This window comes from Dipodomys merriami, unplaced genomic scaffold (genome assembly GCF_024711535.1).
Source record: "Dipodomys merriami isolate MVZ:Mamm:240054 unplaced genomic scaffold, mDipMer1.0.p SCAF_88, whole genome shotgun sequence".
Classification (NCBI taxonomy): Eukaryota; Metazoa; Chordata; class Mammalia; order Rodentia; family Heteromyidae; genus Dipodomys; species Dipodomys merriami.
The window spans coordinates 4,500,264-4,521,335 of NW_027206490.1; the positions used below are offsets into that span (position 1 = coordinate 4,500,264).

Consider the following 21,072-nt stretch of genomic DNA (forward strand, 5'->3'; position numbering starts at 1 on the left):
ATGTTGAACCTTGATCCTTAGATCTTAGCCTCTGACTAGCTAGACTTACAGGTATGAGCCACTGGCTCTGGGCACTCACTTGTTTTCTTTCTTTCTATTTTTTATCAGTCATGGGACATGAACTCTGGGTGCTGTCCCTGAGCTCTTCAGCTGAAGTGAAGCACTCCACCAGAGTCCACTTCTAGTTTTCTGATTGCTAATTGGGGATAAGAATCTCATTACAGAAGTTCCGAGGTAGATGGCAAAGGAGAACCTGGAGGCTAATCAAGCTCCAGCAAAGAAAGCAGTTTTAGTGTTCCTAAACACTGTTTAGTAAACAGTCCTACACTACAGAATCACTCCAAGTGTGCCATCAGGTACAGAGAGTTTGGCCAGAGAGGGAAAATCCACACAAGGAGGCAAAACTGAGCAATTGTCGGTAGCCAAGGCTGCAACGGATGCAGCGGCAGTGACAGTGGCTGTAGTGGCCATACCTATAGCAGAGAGAGTTCAGGAAAACAGCACCAGACACAGCGGGTGAGCAGATTCTACTCATCACCAGCAAGAACTGACAAAGAGCAGATATCTTCATCCTGCAGATCACACACCAGAGACAACTCAGGAACCAACACTCTGGCATGAGTAGAACGCTGACATCCTCACTCCTTATCTGGGAGCACAGAAGGGAAAGCCATCCCTCCCCAACCACCGGAGATCTCCATCTTCCATACTGACAAAGGCCCCTGTGAGCAACTAGCTCCAACTCAGGCCTTGGAAGAAAAGAAAAGAGTCATTTAGTAGGTCACAAGAACCTGATCTAACCTGCGAGGCACAGCTCCACCCAGGGGAAAATCACCCAGCCCAGACAGAGGAAGATCCGCCTCCCACCTCAGGAGAGACTTTCTTCACTGTGTAAACAGAACCAGAGGCTGCCCCTCCCTACAGCAGTCTAGAAAATCAACTAAAATTCAGTAAACACAAACCCTGAGAATGGATCCAGGCTGGGTTCTGTGAGTGTCTCTGGAACTATCCCCTCAGGGAAAAGCTAGTTTGCTGAAAAGCCTCAACCCTACCCAGAACCTATCCTCATCACAGCATCTTGAAAGTAGAGGAAACAGCCATCTCCCTCTTTTGTGATACTCAAAGCAGATCTTCCTCCCATTGAACTAGCCTGGGAAGAGGATCACAAAATCCTGGGTAAAGCAGAGCATTATTCTGCCTGCTCAAACAAACTGACTTAAGAATCCAATCAAGCCACAGGAAAACCAAACACCACAAGCAGACCTGAGACTGCACCAAGAGAGTGGTTATGGACACAGTGGAGATAAAGGATCTTCCCATCACCTCTCCAAAAAATAACTCTTTTGGTAGCTTTTTTTAAGTTTTATTTTTTAATTGTTTTCTATTAATCTTTTTTTTCCTCTCATAATGTTTATTTTAGGTGTATGTGTGTGTGTGCTTTTTTATATCTTCTGATCTTTTGGTACTTTTTTATTTTCTGTTTTTTCTCTTTCTTTCTTTTTTGAGTGACTTAATTGATATTATGCCCATCCCCATATATATATATACCCGTCGTCAATTATTAGACCTTATACCCCATGGTATATACACTTAATCCAGAAATTTATTACTCAATTCATAAGCTCTTAGGCTTAAATTCTTTAGTAGCAATATTATATCTTTATACCTATATAATTTCCTGTTTGTCTGTTTTTTGCTAGTCATGGGGCCTGAACTCTGGGCCTAGGCACTGTCCCTCAGCTCCTCAGCTGAAGACTAGTGCTCTACCACTTTGAGCCACAGCACCACTTCCAGCTTTTTCTGCTTATGTGGTGCTGAGGAATCGAACCCAGAGTCTCATTCATGCAAGGCAAGCACTCTACCACTGAGCCACATTCCCAGCCCTAATTTTTAATAACTAATTTTAAGCACTTCTATTTTTTAGTTTTTCATGTCTCCTATGCCTCACCTCCTCTCATTCTATCCTTCTCTCAATACCATTTCTTTAAACTTACATAATTTTTAAGTGTTTCACTGTTTAAATTTAAATTTTTATTTCCATTTTTCTTCTATTCTTTTAAATCACTCTCCTATCATTCTGTCTAATCTATTTCTCTCTCTGAGATAAGAACTTGGTTAAATTCATTCTCCTTTTACCTCTCCATAGCCCTCTAATCAGTGGTATTTCTCTGAGGAATTACTGTCAATGTTGCCATGTGCCAATCCAAGGCCTCTCACAAAGTCTCCTAACCCAACCTGTCTGTGCCTCTGTGTGAGTTAATCATCATTGAACAACTGCGTTCCATGGTTTGTGAGACATTCGCTTCTGTGATCATATGCACATGAGGGCCCAAGAAGAGACTTCCCTGGAAGGAATGTCCTAAAATGCAAAACGTCTACTAGGGCAATGGAAACCCATGGTTGGGCATGCTTAATTTTTCACCTGTGCACTGAACTAACAGGAACACATTAAGACACACTAAGAAACCCTGATGTAAAGGATCAGAGGGCTGAGGGGAAGGGAGCCGCATGCTCAGGAATATAAATGGAGCTTACAAGCCACTGCAGGCTCTGACTTTCTATGTTGAAGTTAAGATTAACAGGCAGCCCAAGTTTCTAAGAACTCATTGTCTAGGCTATATGCCTCTTTCAGAACTTCTTTTCCTCCTCCTGTGTTTTGAAAACAACAGTTAGTACTGTGTTTCTCTCTCCTAGGGGCAATTTTTCTCTTCACACAATGCTTAAAGTAGATAATAGGAAGCTGAAATTAAAGTTAACAAGTATGAAGTAGCACACAGTGCTTGTCCTGAATTCCTGGACCTAAAAAGTTCCCAATTCTAAGCACAAAGTGATCATGGGTGTATCCTAACAACCTCCACTGAATGGAGAAATTTGAACAATTTTCCCAAGGCAGGTATTGTCCAGTACAGTAGTTACCACCTATAACCCTTGTTATTAGGATGGTTGTGATCTACTAGAACAATAAACTTGAAACTGGGCCAAGGCGAGACAACTTATCGTTGCTAGAAACGGGGGAAGACAACTAGGAGAATGTTTCTCTGGCACAGACATGGATATAATTACAACAAAGTTCTAAATTGTGGCTCATCAGTAAAGACTATCAAGTCATACATCAATAAAGGTAATAACTAAACATAAAAATTAAAAAAAAAACTATTTGGGTTTCCGTACTAACATCTTTTTAAAGGTGTGTGTGTGGTGTCTGAGATTTTGTATGGGGCAGCATTGGTTCTTAAAAATTATCCTATTGGCACTATCTTTAGGTTTCCCATTCAAGTCTGGTGGCATTCTAGCTGTACCACTTGAATCACACAATTCTTGACTTCTGTTGGTTAACGAGATAAACATGTAAGGTATATGTCAACCTTGGTTGGTTTCAAATTATGATCTTCAGATCTCATTCTCTGGAGTAGGTAAGGATATAAGAGTGAGCCACTATGCTCAGCCCAGTATTTCCAGTAAGTTACTTAATCTTTCTGAATCTCAGCTTCTTCTTTTGTGGAAAGTGAACAGAATTATTTTGTGTATCTTAGAATCTGGTGGGAGTTATGACTAGGTATAGGAAGTATAAGTGTTCGGGATGTGCAGACAGAGCCTGACAATCTCATAAAACTACTGATGTTTATATTGAAATGAATTAAAGGAATTGAAAACGATGGATTTTTCTTTTTTTTGTTTATCCATTTCTGGGCAGTGAGGGAGCCACAGAAATTCAAGGAGAACAAGGAAACAAATGCAGCAGTGATACTCTGTAGATATTATGTTGACAATCAACTATACCACTTGTGGGCAGGGAAAGGAGGGAAAAACAGAGAGAGAGCAAAGAAGTGATTAGATTTTTGAAAATGAAATGAACTCATTATCTAAATTACAAAATGGTGACCCGTATGTCCACTACATTAACAATAACAATTTTTTAAAGTCCAGGTTGATGATTCTCTCCTCCAGTTTTAGTTAGAGGACCTTGAGACTCAGGCCCACCTATAGAGTTTTCAAAGGTCAATTGATATGATAATTAATATAGAGCCAAAATCTCTTAACAAATGTTATAAAAAGTATTTCATTCGTAGTACTTCTTTCTGTTTGAATGGAGATTCTATATGTTATTGGCAGAGCTATGTTTTTTACTTTTTGTTTTCAGTATTTGTCAACTGTTGAAATCCTTCTTGAAGCTTTGGGACAGAGGTCTGCTATATCTTGGCACCCTGCCCCTAACTAAAATAGTAATCAACCTTTGAAATTAATTTACTTGTGTATGAATTTGTTTTATTTCTTTATTCCTTTATATATTTATTTTTTTATTTATTTATTTTTGTCGCTGGTGGTGAAATCTGGGCCTGGTCGCTGCCCTCAGCTCTTCAGCTCAAGGCTAGTGCTCTACCACTCGAGCCACAGCACCACTTCTGGCTTTTTCTGCTTACGTGGTGAGGAGGAATCAAACCCAGGGCCTCATGCATGCAAGGTAATCTGTGTACCACTAATCTACCTTCTCAGCACCTATGAGGGGTATTTTTGTGCACGGGTCTATCAAGGAAATCTATTCAGAAATGTAATCATTTGCCACTAGACATTAATTATGAATTATCTGATAGTTAAAGGATAAATTGTTATCATTTTTACTAGGAATTGTTTGTCTTCCCATGCTAAAAACATGGAGGAGGGTATTTTAAACTAAAACTACAAAAGAAATTTAAGATCTTTGTGCTAACAAATGTGTCCAGTTATTACATTAAACAGAAAATTCAAACTTCATGAATACAGAGCTCAAACTTCTTATACTACTTATTTCAAAATGCAAATTAAAGGGAAAATCAGACAGGGGATAAAATTTATATTGTATGTTAATTTTTAAAGAGGAAAATAAGATCCTAGATGGCAGATTAAAGGCAAAGCAATATCAGAGCCCTATCTGCTCAATAAGAAATAAGAAGCTTATTTGAAAAAAAAAAAAAAACTGCAAAGTGCACATCAGGCAAAGGCAAGCAGTCAGAGCTTACCACCAACACAGAAATACCATATCTCTCAGAAAAAGGAAACAAGTTCAGACCAGTGCTCATCCTTATCCCTGATTTCAATAATACATATACACCCCCTACACACACACACACACACACACACACACAATGAATGTATGCAACAGCTCAACCTACTCACATACACTCAACATGAATCAAAGATCTTCCTGTAATATTTGAAACTTTAAGTTTCAAGTCATGTAAATAATTGATAATAGATGCATAAGTAATTATTTTTGAATAGCGCTCTACTGTGAAAGTGAGAATTCATGATGATTATAACTACTTTAAACATCTCTGAATCTCAAAAAAATTAAACAACACACAATCCGGGACTGCATTTCTACCAGCTATTCTGCAAAGGCTTAATAAGAAGATACTTATGAGATTTTGTGTACCAAAAATTAAATACTAAATTCAATTAATACCTGAGTAAGTGAAGAGAAAGATGATCAGAGAGACCTATGCTGCCTCCAGTTCTCAACCAGCTGTACACTTTGTCATCTTTGCTGCTGCTGGACCTTAGTTGTCTTCTCCAGTGCAGTGGCTACACTGGGGTTGGATTGGGCGTGGTAGGGAGATGAGTTTGGCCACATGGGAGGCCACACTGGGGTTGAGGTTTGGGGCAGTGTGGAGGGGAGAGGAGGCCTTGGCAGAAGCTGGTGAAGCAAGGAAAGAGGCAGGAAGCCGGAGGCTCAGGAAGCAGCATGCCCAAAGGCTGCCTGGTTCTGGAGAGTGTCTGTGAGGTGGGGTTGTTGGGGCAGATCCCATGGGGCCTGGTGGCCTGGTGAGAAGAGGAAGGAATCTCAAGTACTGCAAAGGAGGACAATGAAAATTAAGATCACAGTGGCTGAACAATTTCAACAACAAAGGTGGGGACATGGAGGTAAACTCTGGGGATGAGAGGACGGCAGCACTGGGCCAGTGGAGTTCAATCCTTTCTGGACATACCTGGAAGTGTGTGAGGACTGGCTCCACCACAGCTTTGGCTTCACACGACTTGAACGGGCACCCAGAATGGTCACCTCAGCCTCAGCCTGCCCCAGAGAGCCAGACTGGCATAGATGCTGAAGACCAAGCAGTGGCTGGGAAGCTATGCGCAACAGGGTGGAGGAAGCATGGCTGGTGGGTGCAGCTCCAGCCCAGCCAGGTCCAGGGCCAACGGGGAATTCAGACTGTAGATCTAGAGCAGGCAGTGTGCCCCAGACCAGTGGGACTTCCAGGGACTTGCATGGAGGCCAACACGTACATGTTGGGAACTTCATAAGCATGGCCCAGGCGTCTCCACGGAAAGGTGCATTCACTCCTGTGCCTCTCCTGTCTTCTGGACTCTCGCTGTCCTCCTGCTTCCTGCTGAAGTACCAGGCCATAGACCGCCCCCAAAGGCCAGCAGAGAGCCCTTGCCAATGTAAATGCAGGGGGGTCGTTTATTACAGCTCGAGCTGGACTCACAAATCTTCCCTGACACGCAGGTCAATAATTGTCAGTCCCAATCTCTTGGTCAGCAAGGTTTTTTTATTTTGTATGAAGCAGGTGGAAGGATCATTACAACACTGATTTTGTGATAGGTCGGTGGTTCGTAGTAAATCTAGTCTTAAATTTATTGGTTGGGGAATGATCATTTCCAGTAAGGGCAGGGACTTTCTAGCTTAGCAGTTACAGGATAGGTTAAATCATACATAGCAAGCATATTATAAGTTGGGGTAGGTGGGGCCAATCACAGGAATGCTGAGGGCACTATTCCTGGATTATTTCCCGACCTAAATTGCTTCCTGATAGAGTTGGGAGATAATCGGTCAGGGCAGTCTGAGATTCCTGGACAGATCAGGGCTGTCTGGTTTCTTAGTTATTTTTACTGTTACATTTTCTTAGAACATGAACTGACACTCTTTTTCCAGTAGCAGATAACAGATATTTTCCTTAGAGTTTCTGAAATCACTGCCAACCTATTTGTCCTCTCACTGACACATCCAACTACAGGAGTCAACTTCTCCACGCCGATGACAGGCCATCTCAGAGATATTCACAGGGCTATGTTTCCTCCTCTATCTCAGGCCTTTCTACTGAAAGAACATCCTTACTAAAAACTTTTTAGTTGTTTCTAGTGAGGATGAAAAGTAAGGCCTAGTTGCAGCCATGGAACCAAGAATTGAGGGCCATGGCTAGAGCAAAATGCCCTGAGAAAAGATGGATTCATTTTTGTCAAAGACACAAGTCTCTATAGGAACTCTCATTCTAACTGATTTTCTTCCTAGTAATATATTCACAGAATATGTAGACTATGTAATGAATGAACAATGACATATGCATAATATTTGCGAATATGGAGGGAATTAAGAAAAAACTGCAATGGCCAGAAGTAACTGGTTCTTTGAAAGAGAGCTGGTAGGTTCTTTGTTTGGTCTCTACGCCTTTTAGCATGGTATTTTGTATTGCATTCAAACATATGAAGTTCTTAAAATGTAAAATCAGGACAAATAGTTAAAAATAAGGAAATTTTCCTAATAAAGTATACAAACTGCATCTTTAAATTCAGAGATACTTAACTTGAAATTTTTCTCACGTTAAATTGCCTTTTGTTCCACCGAAGAGTTGATATTCGAAAATTCCTAAAGAGAATTATTTTTTTTTCTTTTCTTCCTTTTTAAGGAACCATAGTAAGGTCCACCTGTTTCTGCTGTGAGCTCTTTCTTCCACTTACTGCCCAGTTGCTGTCAATACTCATCCCCATACGAGACAAGCAGCTCACATCCTGCCTTGATGACATGACAGGTTTGGTAGAAGATCTACCTCTGATACTGAAAGGCCCTAGGATTCTGATTCTCAGCACACCTGCCACAGTTCATATACCTAAAGTTGAAGCAGGCACAGGAAGGAAACATAAGAGGGTAAGTTTCTGCTCCCTTTGGATCTACTCCTTATACTCATCCACTCTAGAACTCTAAGTGCACTGTTTTCAAAGCTCAGTTCCAGACTTCTCTTAATCCTTATTTGTCACAAATAGATTGATTTCCAGATTCTCTAAATTGAGTTAAAGTTTATGTCATAGATTTTGGTGGGGACATGCATTCTGTTTCTAGATTAGCACACATCATTTGACATTTGGCCCAAGTAATTTTCCTTAGATTGGACTCACTCATGCACCTGTCTCCACTATGGTCCCATAGAAATTCAGAGAATCCTTTGTCTTATAAAGACAATAGAGTGAAATTTGTTTATTCATGATGTTGTTTCCTGATAAGACAATGGTTCCCCATGGCACAGGGTTGCAGGACATATCATAGAACCACTGCTTTCTGAACCTCACCACTGCTCCAACTCTGATTCTACGTGTTTGAGTATACCCTAATAGACTAAAGTTCTTTCTTGTAGGTTGTTAGGGCACTATGTACTTTGCAAAAACTACGAAGAAAAATTATAGTTAAATACTCCTACAATGAAATTGTCCTTTCTATCTCCACATGTGTTTCGCAATTACTCAGGGAATATGATTTATTCAACTACTGAGGATAATTCTTTGACTCGTATACAGTATGTGCTTTACAGATGCAGGATCTATGAATGAAGTTTGGCCCTTTGGTTTTTCTTCTGATGTCTTAATTTTGTCTCTCATGGAAATTTTTATTTTGATACAGTACACATATTTATATGCATACATACATACATACATACATACATACATACATACATACATACATACCAGAGCTAATGATTGAACTCAGTAACTAAACTTACCTCTTGCAATACAAGCACTCTACCACTTGAACCACTAGCCCTTTTTGTGTTGTTTATTTTTGAGGTATTTTTTGTCTGTCAAGGGGCATAAACTCTGTGCCTGAATGTTGTCCTTCAGCTCTTCAACTCAAGGCAAGCGCTCTACCACTTGAGCCACAGCGCCGCTTTTGATTTTCTGCTGGTTAATTGGAGATAAGAGTTTCACAGCTTTTCTTCCATGGGCTGGATTTGAACCATGATACTCATATCCGAGCTTTCTGAGTAGCTACTTACAGGTTTGAGCCACCAGTGCACAGTTTGTTTTTGAGGTATTATTTATCCTGCTGTCCTGGGTTGCCATCCTGCTTGTGCTTGCCTGGGTTGCTGGAGATACTTCACTTTATCCAGCCATTGTACTTCCACAGTAGCTGGGATAACAAATGTGCACCAACGTGCTCAGCCATTGGTAGTAATCGGGGTCTTATAATCTTTTATGCTAGGAATGGCATCAGACTGAGATCTCATCATCTCTATCTCAAAAGTCCAAATTAAAGGTTGAGCTATGGAACCCAGCTATACTATTTATATTTTTATTTCTTGTCCATCAAATATTCATAATTTTGAAAGCACCAAGTACAGCAAAAGAAAAATGGAGATATGGGAATCCATATGTGTGATAATCAGGGTGCAAGTCTTCTGAGGATAATATCCTCTTAGGAACCATGAAAATGACTGCTGGACTCACTCCAGTTGGCCTGGGATTTATTTTTTGCATCTACACATAGAAGTTACTCCTTTTTGTGATCTGAGTTTCAGAAAGACAAGCTAAAGGCTTTTGGGTAATAATCGGCAAAATCACATTACTTGATTCCAGTGATGCTCTTTGAGCCTGCATGGACTCAGTAGTTGTGAACACATAAGATGCCGTCTACACATCTGAGGGGATTTGTCATAGTCCTAACAGAGGCTCCTTAAGCATGGATGCACTTTGCCTCTAACACACTCTGTTTATATGCACTATAATTTGATCCTAAATCAGCATGTCCATGTTTATGCAGATTCCACAAACACATACAATTATTTTGTCCATGTCCTAGCAATGTTTCATTGGAGGCACAGGGGGACACATGGAGTTAGAGAAAGGGGGGAAAGGGAGGGCATTTCTTACCATCTAGGAGTACCTATTGTCTGCATCTTCATCTTCTATGATCAAGCCCTCATAGGGGCTGAAGTGCAAACCCAATGGCAGATCAGATTCCTCATTCCATACTCTAAGCCTAGCCTCAGGGTACTGTACTGACGAATTCTCAGCCCAGTGGGCAGACTGAGGACTGAATGGTCATAATGCCCCTTGTCCACCACATTGTCTCTTACAAATATAGGTGGCCCATGAACAGTGTAGCTGGTGATGAAGAAGTTCTGACACTGCTCACAATCTGAGGCAAGAGAAGCAAAAATTAGTCAAGAAATATGTACATTCCCAGATTTAACAATCATGAGAAAGAGCACAGAATGCATATCATTGTCGCTTAGTTCTTCATGTGAAGTTACTAGAGTAAACCAGTAATTGGGGGCCAAATGACCTGATGAATTATTATAAAAGCACATTTGCCTTCTGTTTGAACAAGCACAGAGGGTTACTTACACAGGTAATCATCATCCTGGGGTTTACAGATATCTTCATAAGCATAACTCTTTCTTTCCTGTAGGATGTACATGCTCATTTTTACCTCCTTTTTCCTACGTCCAAGTTGAAAAACAATGGTTATTTAAGTTGGGGATCAACAATCTTTGTCCCTATTTCTTCAGAAAAGTAAAATCTCTTACTACCAAATTATCATTTATTCTTCTCACATACTCTGGTCCCCCATTAACCTTTGACTCAGAGATACAAAGACTTCATTTGAACACTAACTACAGGTTTCTAATTCAATTTTAAGTTTTGGCCATTCCCATTTTCAGGTTTAATTTCGACTTCATTAAATTTCTTATAAAGTGCTCTTTGATGAATTTATTCATTCAGAATATTTGTTGAGGGTATGTTAAGTATTGAGCAAAGACGTGGACATACAGGATTGAAAATGTGTGGTCACAGATTTATCAGATACTTTGCGTTTATCTGTTATTTTACCTTTTACTTATCATTTTCAGACAACATGCAGGCTGTACACATTTTTCTTGTCAGTCCTGGGGCTTGAACTCAGGGCCTGGGCACTGTCCCTGTGCTTCTTTTGCTCAAGGCTAGCACTCAACAATTGAGCCACATTGCCACCTCTGGCCTTTTCTGTTCATGTGGTTCTAAGGAATAGAACCAAAGGCTTCATTCATACAAGACACATAATCTACAACTAAGCCACGTTCCCAGTGCAGTCTGTGCATCTTTATCTATGTTCTTTAGATTAACATTCAGAAGTTCAGGGAGAATGTAAAATGTGTCATGGCCTAAGTGCCTCCAGGTGGATAATAACCCAAGTGTGTAACTTCATTGTGAAATTCTTATGTGCTGCTCATTGGAAACCTAATTACTAGTTCCACAGCTTAGTTCAGCCTATGTTTGAACTTTCCAAAGTCCATCTCACATAATCAGATTACCCTCAGCAACCTTGCTAGAATTACCAAAATTAGTAAATTTCCCAAATTATTTTCTCTTACCCAATTTTTGTTTGCAGTATTGTCCTTGCTTCTCCAAGAGGGAACACTGGTTTCTGGGCCTCTTCTAATCCACTTGACTTTGAGAAATTTATAATTCCTGAGAACTTCTTCAAACTAGGTTCCTTACCTAAGGTTGCCTTGGGCATTCCCTTCAATGAAAGTCACATATAGAATTGGAATGTATTTCCTAAGCCTTCCATCTCCAATCAGTTTTCTCTCAAATCCATATAAGTTAGACTGAGGGAGGGAGAGCACTTGAGAATACAAACCGAAAAGCAAACAAGGTCTGTGAATGAAGGAAATGAAGCTTGGAAGAAGACATGACTAGTGGTGACATTTAATGAAAGAGAACACGGGGAAAGTGGAGAATTACAAAACTTGGTTGGAAAAAGGTATGACAGAGCAGTGAGAATAGGAAGAAATTATTGGCAGAAATCTATATGGACAATTAAGTACATTCAAATTGCAACTAGTTATAACAGATGACTTTGAAATTAGTTTGACTTTTTTCTATGCAATTTTGCCTGAAAAAGTATGTACCATATAATAATTGTATAAATTGGTATACATGTCTGTTTTTGAGATGATAAGGTAAAAAAAATGTGATATGGTAAAAAAAGAAAATGTTCATCAGGCAGACTCTAATGACTCGTGATTGTAATCCTAGTTATTCAGTAGGCTGAGAGCTGAGGAGTAAGCTTGGCAGCCAGCCCAAGGAGTAGTAAGACTCATATCTACTTAACCATCATAAAAGCCAGGAGTGGTATTGTGGTTCAAGTTGTTGAGTGCTAGCCTTGCTAGCACAAAAGGAAGGATCTGGAACAATGATTAGTCCTGATTGTAAGTTTCAGGCCCAGCACCAAAAAATTTAACATTGAATCTTGTGAATTCTTAAAATACAGCATCAATGGGACTAAGCATTTCTTTCTGCTTTTCTTTTTTCCAGTCCACGGCCTGGGCCCTTTCCCTGAGCATCTTTGGCTTGAGGCTAGCACTTTACCGCTTGAGCCACAGCACCATTTTCAGCTTGCTTTTCCTGTTTATGTGGTACTAAGGAATCAAACTAAGGGCTTCATGCATGCTAGGCAAGCACTCAACCATTAAGCTACATTCCAAGCCCCTAATTATTTGTTTTTGAGCCCTGTTATAAATTCACTTTCTGTGACATCCCTAGTTGAAATAAATTAGTTGAAATTGAATTTGAAGACATTAACTTCAGTATTTCTCGAGCCTGTTACTTTTACTTAAATTTCAAAACTGATTAATTATGATATATATTTATTATAACTTGTTTATCCTGAAAATATTGAGGAGGGTTCAGTTGAGACTTCAGACCTCTGAAGAATGATCAGTTATTGTCCAACCACTCAAAAGACTCACATGTAAAGGCTACAGCTAAACAAACAACTATGGAAAGTTCCAGAATCAGCTAACTAAAGCTCAGAAGAAGGGACCAATCCTCCTCTTCCTCACAGAATTCACATTTGAAATTAGCCTCAGAAGGACATGTATCTATGTAAAATATTATGTCACTTTTTTTAGTTGTCAGTAAACTTTTCTTAAAACTTACAAATAGTGTGGATTTATTGTTGCATCTATCAATTTGTTATAACAAAATGAAAAGTGGTTGGAACAGAGATTGGAACAATCATTCAGTGAATGGTGTGAAGGTGTGAATGGCTAAGATAGCTAAGACTTTATAATGCTGTGTAAGTATTTATGAACTTGTAAGTGCCTTTAGAGAAAATGTATTGGTAGACTTCACCACCACTAAGTGTGATCTCAGACACAATACATTTTTAGATTTCGGTTTTCTCATCACGTAAGTGATTATAGTTTACTATTTGCCTCATTATGTTGTTGTAATATTGAAATCTATTTGTTCATGGAACATTTAAAATAAAGTCTAAAATATTGTGAAAATAAAATAAGTGGTAGTGATTATTGTGGATATGAATTGAACCTTAGAATGAATATGATAAGAACAGAAGAGATCAGGAAAAAGAAGCAGATGTTCCTAGGGCTTCTTCTCTTACTTGGAACCATGAAGAAAGTTTACTCATCAATAGAATTTGGGAGACATTTATCTTCTGACGCTTACTCTGTTCAGTTCTGAAGGTCACCCAAGAAGGTTTGACTAAAAGTGATGAGAAATCTGGATTTTGGTTACAAAATATCTGCAAACTGTGGATTCTAATTTTTGACAGCAAATCTCAGCCAGAGAGAAAAGACTCTATTTTAGGAAAATGTTTTCTGAATTATCATTAAGGCTTGTCCCTATATTTCTTTTCTTCAATTTCTTCAAACCTAGACAAAACCCATCTTTGCTTCACTCTGTGTTCATAAGCTATCTGTTATAATTTAATTGGTTTTTGATGACAAGAAACACTAAGCAAATTAGGAACAAGAGGGAAAGATTATTTAGTTAAATAGCATACATCATGGTCAACTTAGTTTCATTTCAGTGATGAAGGATTGTTTAACACACATAAATCTTTAAGTGCAATGCAACACATAAGCTGATCAAGGACAAAAATCACACACTCATTTCTCTGGATGCAAAAAAAGCCTTTGACAAAAGTAAACATTCTTCTTTTTTTTTTTTTTTTTTTTTTTGGTCAGTTGTGGGGCTTGACCTCTGGGCCTGGGTGCTATCCCTCAGCTCTTCAGCTCAAGGCAAGCATTCAATCATTGAGGCACAGCACTACTTCCAGTTTTCTGGTCGTTTATTGGAGATAAGTGCTTCACAGACTTTCCTGCCAGGCCTGGCTTTGAACTCTGATCCTCAGAGCTCAGCCTACTGAGAAGTCAAGATTACAGGTGTTATGCCCAGTTAAAGTCAGCATTCTTTTATCATAAAACCCTTGAAGAAACTAGTGATACTGGGTATATATCTCGATAGGATTACGGGTATATGTCAAAAATTAAATCATTTCTGTTAATAGCAGGAATGACACAAATGTCTATTTTTTTCATTCTTTTCCCGTATTGAATGCAATCAAGCCACAGAAATAAGCATAGAGAAAGAAATAAATAGGTCAAAAGGGAAGAAACCATTTAAATTATGCTTGTTCACATATTACATGATCCTATATTTAAAAGATCCTAAAAATTTCCAGAGAAAAATTCTAGATCTGATAAATGCTATTGGAAATGTGCCAGAATAAATGATGAACATTTAAAATCATCAGCTTGTCTGTCATCAATGAACAGTCTGGAAAAGAAATCAGAAAAATCACAATAGTTTCAAAAAATTAGCTTAAGATTGTGCTTAACTAATGAAGTAAAAAGACTTCTATAATGAAAAGTATAAAGCCTCAAATAGAACTGAAAGCCAACCTGGGCTGGTAAGTTTGTGAGACTCTTATTTCCAATTAAGCACCAGAAAATATGAAGTGGTGCTGTGGTTCAAGTGGTAGAGTGCTCACCTTGAGTTGAAGAGGTCAGACACAACACTCAAGGCAACTGTCAGGATTGACGACGATGATGATGAAGATGATGAAGATGATGATGATGATGATGATGATGATAGTAATAATAAACTTAAAAATTGGCACTATGGATTGCATTTCATTCTTCCAAAATTATAAGTTGAATTCCCAATCCTCAAAATATTATTTGGAGATGGAGCGTTTGGTAGCTAATTAGGGTAAGATGACATCATGGAGGTGAGGCCCGAGATGGATTTAACTTTCACAGAAAAAAGCAAAGAAAGATCCTTTCCATCTCAACTGTTCCTCCTTTCCCAGTCATGAACATACCAAGATTTCATGTAGATACACAATGAGATATAGGCCATCTACAAACCTAAAATAGATCCTTCATCAGAACCCAGTCACACTAGCATACTGGTTTGAGTTTTCAAGCTTTCAGAACTATGAGAAATAAATTTTTATTTAATTAACTCACTGTATACTATTTGGTTATGGCAGACTAAGTTGAACACACAATGAGAAAAACACTGGAATTCACCGTTTTTACAAAGAAGATACATAAATCTTTGTATGTGGCTAACAAATGTATGAAAATATGCTCAATATTACTAAGCAGTAGGGAAATGTAAGTAAAATGTCAATGACTCCTTAGGATGCCTACCATAAAAATAAATAAAAAGATACTGGATGCTGGGCACTGGTGGCTCTCGCCTATAATCCTACTACTCAGGAAGCTGAGGTCTGATCATGGAGCAAAGCCAGCCTGGGCAGGAAAGTCTGTAAAACTCTTATCTCCAATTAAACCACCAAAACACCAAAAGTGCCGCTATGACTAAAGTGTTAGAACACTAGCTTTCAGCTAAAGAACTGAGGGACAGCACCCAGCCCCAGAGTTCAAGCCCCACGACCAACAAAATAATGGAACCTTTGCTCGCTGCTGGTAGAAATATAAAATAGTGCAGTTGCCTTGGGAAATAGTATGAAAAGCACTCTAAAAACTAAAAGCATAACTAGCTTATTATCTAGCAATCTAATTCCTGATATACATAGAGACAGAAAGGAAGGAGGAATGGAAAGAAGTAAGGAAACAAGGAATGTAAATAGATCCTAAATAGATATTGGCACATTCAGTATAACTGCAGCATTATTAATACTATTGTCCGTTGTAAAGTAGTTGCATAGGAAAACAGACATTATATATGAGTTCTAAATTACATGACCACATAAAGAAGAACAGTTAAGGTTCACCTGTCTTTTTCCAGGTTTATCCAATGTGAATAACACAGACAGGGTAACATTTCCACAGTCTATCATGGATCTTTGGCACAGAGTACATTGCAGATTCCATGTTCAAATCAAATCAAAGACATCAGGCTGCAACCTTGTGATTTCAGTCACAATTCTCTCTGTCTGGTCTATTCTTTCTATGTGAACTCTCTAAATGAAGGCATTTGACCACATAACCCCTCTGTGATTTATAAATGCATACCACACTGGAAACCCTTCAAAAGCACAATCTTACTTGGGTCAATTTGACCAAAAGATGAAGAATACAAAATTCTTGAACAGAGAATCAAGTGGACCAATCTCTCCATGACTCTAGTAGCATTTATTCTTCTCTCAACTCCAGTAAGAAATTGGTTCTATTTTTGACAGTTTCCATTTTTGTTCAGATTGTTCAATGTCTTTCTCTGCGTGGTTATTTCACTAAATAGACTATCTTCCATGATCTTTCATGAGATTGCAAATGACTGCAAATAAGTCAACAAATATATGTTTTCCAGGTGTTAGATAGAAAATCAATACATCAAGAAAATATGGACTATAATATTGTATCAAAATGCTGTATGTACTTATCTACATAATAGAAAGTGATGAGGATCACTTTTTACTTGAATTTTACCCTACTAAACATCTAGCAGAGTCCTACCTCTATCTATGTTTCTCTTATCCTTTGGATTTTTGCAACCATCTTCTAACAAGCTTCTCTTTTGCCTCGTTTCTAATTTTTTACATTGCTATCAGATTTTTTACCAAAACTATTTTTAATAGTGTTTTGATAAGTTATCTGAAGAGAGAGAGAGAAAGAGACAGCAGTGGTGATAGAGAGATACTCATCTTCCTAACAACTCCAATTTCGTCCTCCAGAAAAGTGAGAAAAATCAGGCTCTTACCATCATCCATAATGATGTTTTATTATAACTCACTCAACAGAACAGCAGAATAAATTAAGAGTGAGTCAATTACAAGTAGCTCATCTCTAGTGATTAATTAAGCACTGAAATCATTTTGGTGTTACTCATCCATAACCAAATACAGAATTCTCTTCTTTTTATTCACCATCCAAAGAAACCCAAAGTGGATCTACGGCTCAAGTGGTAGAGCAATAGCCTTGAGCAAAAATGTTTAAGGGCAGTTCCTAGACTCTGAGTTTAAATTGTAAGATTTATGTCCGCACACAAAGAAAATGTGTTCCCAAATATCTGTCCTCCCATGTTCTCTGAATGTTATATGAATGATCTAGGGATAAAAGGTGTCCAGACAGATTTTAGGCTCGTGCACATTTTGTAATAAACAATAACTTCCATTCAAAAACTGAACTGGAAGTAGTGTCATCTGTGTTACGAGGAATGGACCACACATACTGTGGAGACTTTAAGGGAGCAGTGGAGAAATCCTTGCTCTCATGTCCTGGGCTTAACTCAGGACAGTCTTTTCACATCTATTGTTCCCCAAAGCACTTGGTGATCATCTGACTCCAGTCTCAAAGTGCTGGAACTCTTATTTCTGAGAAGAGTATATAAAATTATTTTGATAAGTCATTGCTTATTATACAGACACAAGTCAACAACTTTATGTTTTTAATCACTCTGCATGCCTGAAAGTAATAATGCGCATCACTTGTGTCCAAATCTTTTGAATAACATTCAAGTATATATATCCTACTCAAAACAATGAAAGGATAAGAATTCTTGGTTCAGTGAATGCTTAAGAGTAAAGAAAGATTTCCCATTACACCTAGTTACCTCTGCAATGAAGGATTTCTCTTCATAAATTACGGAGATCTGTGACAACAATTTTCCCACAGTGGGTTTCTTTTCTGTGTTAATGTTCCAATGCTTGCTGAAGGTTGACATCCAGTTGATAGACTTCCTCTAATACTTACTTTTACGGAGATGCTGCCGTGTGTCCAAGTCTTTGGTACCTGTTGAGATATAACTTTTTGCTGAATGTGTTTCTTTATTTGTTGTATTAAGTTTCTGTCTTGTGAATTTTCTCAATTTCACTGAGGACTGACTTCAGATTAAATGTCATTGAACATTTGTTCCATTCATTAGGTTTCGTTTCTCCTATATGTCAGTTCTCTAATCAACAATGAGGTGTGCCTCCCAGATGAAAGTCTCTACACACTGGTAATGTTCATCAGGTTTCTCTCCTGTGTGTGTTCTATAAATTAACGTGAACGTGTTTTCTCCTGTGTGTTTCTGGTGCAAACAGAGGGGTGAATTTTTTTTAAAAAAACCACACTTGTTGCAGTCATAGAATTTCTCTCATTTCAGTGTTCAGTGAAGAATGCTCAGCTGAGCCTTCTGGGTAAAAGACTGTAAAGTTGTTGCATTCATGAGACTTCTCTCGCGTGTTGATGCTCTGATGCAAACTGAGTTTTCTTCCAGGTGAAAGACTTTCCACATTTATTACGCTCCTAAAATTTCTCACCTGTGTGAATTCCATTATGCTTACTGAGTTCTGGACTCTGGTTGAAGGATATTTCATACCTGTTACATTCACAAAATTTATCTCCTGTGTGTCTTCTCTGATGGTCAGTAAATTCTGCTTCCGGGTAAAGAATTTCCACACTTAATACATTCAGAAGCTTTCTTTCCTGTGTGTGTGTTTTTGATGGACGTTAAGGTATGCCTTCTCAGTAAAAGATTTTCCACACAGGACACATTCATAAGGTTTCTCTCCTGTGTGTCTTCTGTTTTTGTTAAGTAAGGTTTGCCTTATGGGTGAAAGATTTTCCATACTGGATACATTCATATGGTTTCTATCCTGTATGTGTTCTCTGATGTTTGTTAAGGTGTACCTTCCAAGTGAAAGAATTTCCACACATTACAATCATAAGGTTTCTGGCCAGTGTGTCATCTCTGATGGACAGTAAGTGGTGCCATCTGGGTGACAGATTTTACATATTTTTCATATTCATAAAGTTTTTCTCATGTGTGTTCTCTGATGGAGTTTCATGTGTGCCTTCTGGATGAGAAACATTCATAAAGTTTTTCTTACGTGTGTCTTTTCTGATGATCAGTAAACGCTGCCTTCCAGGTGAAAAACGTTGCACCCTCGATACATATATAAGGTTTTTCTCCTGTGTTTTATCTCTGATGATTAGTAACAGCTTCCTTCCAGGTGAAAGACGTTACATAATCGATACATTCATAAGGTGTCTCTACAGTGTGGATTCTCTGATGGATGTGAAGGTCTGCTTTTTGGATGAAAGACTTTAAATACGTGATATAATCATAAGGTCTTTCTCCTGTGTGTCTTCTCTGATGACCAGTAAGGACTGCCTTCTTGGTAAAGGACTCTCCAAACATGTTAAAATCATAGGATTTTTCCCCTGTGTGTCTTCTCTGATGGACAGTAAGTAGTGCCTTCTGGTGAAAAATTATCTACATTTGTTACATTCATAAAGTTTTTCTCCTGTATGTATTATCTGATGCAAAGTGAGGTATGACTTTAGCCAGAAAGACATGCCACATTTGTTGCATTCATAACATGACAAGCTATTTCCATAAGTATAAAGTTGCCTATGCATTTTCCATCCTAGCTGCGACCCAGAACTTGCACAGCACAGAACAGGTGCAACGAATGGTTTCTCACATCAGGGTGAATTTTTGGAAGTGCTGTGATTCGAACTCGGGGCCTAGGAGGCTCAACTGCCCAATGGGTCCACATGAGCAAACCAGCCTGTCAGCCACTAAGGAGCAGGGCTGTTCCCAGGAGCTGAGATCAAGCCCCAGGGAGGCCACAAGAGTCCTCAATGCATCATTGAAACATGGGATGTATATTCACATCCGTGTGTGGACTGCCTCATGCATTGAGCGTAGTTATCCTCTCTATTTTGTATGCTATTCATGGATGTATTAAGTATGTTCTTGAGTATATATGACAGGTGTAACTCGGCTGACATGGATGACAACCTTTTCCCATGGCCACAGGGTGGCTCATGCATTCTCCATCCTAGCTGAAACCCAGGACTCACACAGGAAAACAGGTGAAACGTCTGGCTTCTGACAGGATGAATATTTTGGCACTGCTAGGATCTGAACTCAGCACCTAGAAGGCCCAATAGGCGAATGGGTCCACATAAGCACACCAGCCTGTGAGCCACTAAGGAGCTAGGCCATTCCCAGGACCTGAGATCGAGTCCCAGGGGTAAGGCAGGGGGAGCACAATAGTCATCCATTCATAAGCTGAAAGTAGTAAGCAAATAAGTACATATCTGTATAGTGTAGGAGAGATGGAGACCTGTGATTGAATCCAATCTACCCTGTGACTATCGATTCTTGGATCTTCCTCAATGCCTCCATTTAATGACTGTGATGATTATGGTCATGCTTCATCAACTCTTCACTAAAATTAATCAATAACCCATGAGTCTTGACTATCATTTCCTACTCGAATTCTCAGGAACTACTAATTCAAGGAAGAGATTGATCGTATTTCATGGCTCTTCTTAGGTACGGAATTGAGTATCTCAGGAACTCCTGCCATTCCCTCAATGTAGGATGGCTGACCAGGATTCAACCTCGGGGCCTTCATTGCCCAGTCATACTGTGGCTCCCCCGACAGCCAGCAAGCCTTCAGCCACACCAGGTCACCTTCAATCTGCAGTCCACCATGTTCAATCTTACCATGGACAACATTCAAATGAAAATAAACCTAAAAGCGCCAGTTGGAATTTCCCGCAATTTTTTCCCCTCCGGCTTTTTACTTTTTCCTACAATCCCTGGGGTCCTAAGATCTGAGGATGGGATGTGGGTCCAGAGGCTGCAGCCTAGGATGGCAGAGTTGCCACAACTTGAGTTCAAGCCCCAGGTCTGGCAAAAAATATTACAAAATTGAAAAATCATGAATGAAGCACCGTAGCTCAGAATTTGCGCCATTTTACTGCCAGAGCTGGGGTGTGAAATCAGGTCTAGGTAACTCTTTTGCACTGTGGGGGAAGGAGAAGCTCACTATCGTTGAAGACT

The 21,072-nt window shown here is 39.1% G+C and overlaps 1 pseudogene; it reads right to left on the bottom strand.

Moving 5' to 3' along the window:
- Window positions 1-327: 327 nt before the first annotated feature.
- LOC138820410 (histone-lysine N-methyltransferase PRDM7-like) lies at window positions 328-10,447 on the bottom strand (annotated as a pseudogene).
- Between the last annotated feature and the right edge of the window lie 10,625 nt (window positions 10,448-21,072).